This window comes from Rhagoletis zephyria, unplaced genomic scaffold (genome assembly GCF_001687245.7).
Source record: "Rhagoletis zephyria isolate East Lansing unplaced genomic scaffold, Rhagoletis_zephyria_1.1 Rzeph_scaffold_04303, whole genome shotgun sequence".
Classification (NCBI taxonomy): Eukaryota; Metazoa; Arthropoda; class Insecta; order Diptera; family Tephritidae; genus Rhagoletis; species Rhagoletis zephyria.
Genome location: NW_016161386.1, coordinates 1 through 1,546, shown reverse-complemented (window position 1 = coordinate 1,546; position 1,546 = coordinate 1).

Here is a 1,546-nt window from a genome sequence, read left to right as displayed (position 1 = left end):
GGGTAACACCAGGATGAATGAACGCGAAACCCATGATACGCCCAAATGGAAGAAGGTTGACCTCGATAAGTGGCATATAAAATTTGACGGGTCAGGAAAGGGCATTACGGTAGAAAGTTTTTTGTTTAGAGTAGAGAAGATGCGGGCGCAGTATGAAATCTCATACCGTCAATTGTTTGCGGATTTCCACTGCTTGGTATCAGGCAACGCGGACAAGTGGTTTTGGCAGGTTCTAGAGGACCACGCGGATGACGCAAGTTTCGGATATTTTGAGTTAAAGAAGGAACTTCTATCCCACTTTAAGACCGCGGAGTCTGACTATGAGTTTATAAGAGAAATAATGGAGCGTAAGCAGGCCCCCCAAGAAGGTTTTGATGAGTTCTACGGGGATGTACATAACATTACCTTCAGACTCCGAAAGAAAATTCCAGAAAGAGAATTAGTGGGGATAATTAGAGGAAACCTCAAACCCTACCTGGCAAATTTGACGTTTGCAATAAAGATAGAAATACTTGCCGAGTGGAAAGCGGAGTGCAGGCGAGCTGAGCGACTGATTAGGGAGAATAGAAGCCGTTCCAAAGCCGTAAGCGAGTTAGAGTCCCCAGAAATGCCGTCAGCCGAAAATGTGCTAGGAGAAAAATCCGTGGAAGCCATCAATAATATAAGTAGAGGTAATGGCTCTTATCAAAAGACACAAACCAATTATAACAGACCGCCTGCGGCCCAAAACAGTATGCCCACTCTCTCTTCCAACAACAACCCCAAGTCCACCATAAGTGCGTTTTGTCCGTCCCCTTTTCATCTGATGTTGTGCTTTTCATGTGGTATGCCTGTGGATTTTTTTGTGAAAAACCCGTCCTAGTCTAAGAAAGAAAGTCGATGTAAGTCCTCGTTCCATAACATGGTGTGTTTTGCATGTGGTGGTGATATGTCTTTCTGTGTTTTTAAACCAACTCAGGGAAACTCGTCACTGGCGGAGATTACCGGGAACTCCTGCCAGGTGAGGGAGCACGCGGAGCACAACCAGGGTACACAGTTCTAAAAAGAAACAGCAAAAGTAATATTAATAAACGAACGAATATATGCATTAAAAATGAGGTTAAAAGTCTCCACCAAAGAAAACTAGTGTATGAAGCAGCGAAAAACAGAATTTTTTGTGAAGAAGTTTTGAAGAAAAGGCGAAAACGAAATTACGAAAAAATACATAAAATGCGGGAAAAAAGGAAAAACTATAGAAGAATTTACAACAAAATCATATCTACGATCGTTACCGTAAAAGGTGATAACAGGTTTTTCGCGAAAACGAACATTGGGGGAAAAGAAACCCTAGCTTTGTTAGATTCTGGGGCAGGTGCAAGTTGTATTGGAAAAGATGCTAACAAATTTTTAGAAGGCAGTGAAGAAAGCATTCTGCACTTAGCTGGCCAGAAAGTCAGGACCGCTAATGGTGGGGAGACCGCAGTAAAAGGCGTAATTAATCTATCCGTAGTACGGGACGGGTAACTAGAGAAATCGAATTTTTAATTGTACCAGATTTACAACAAGA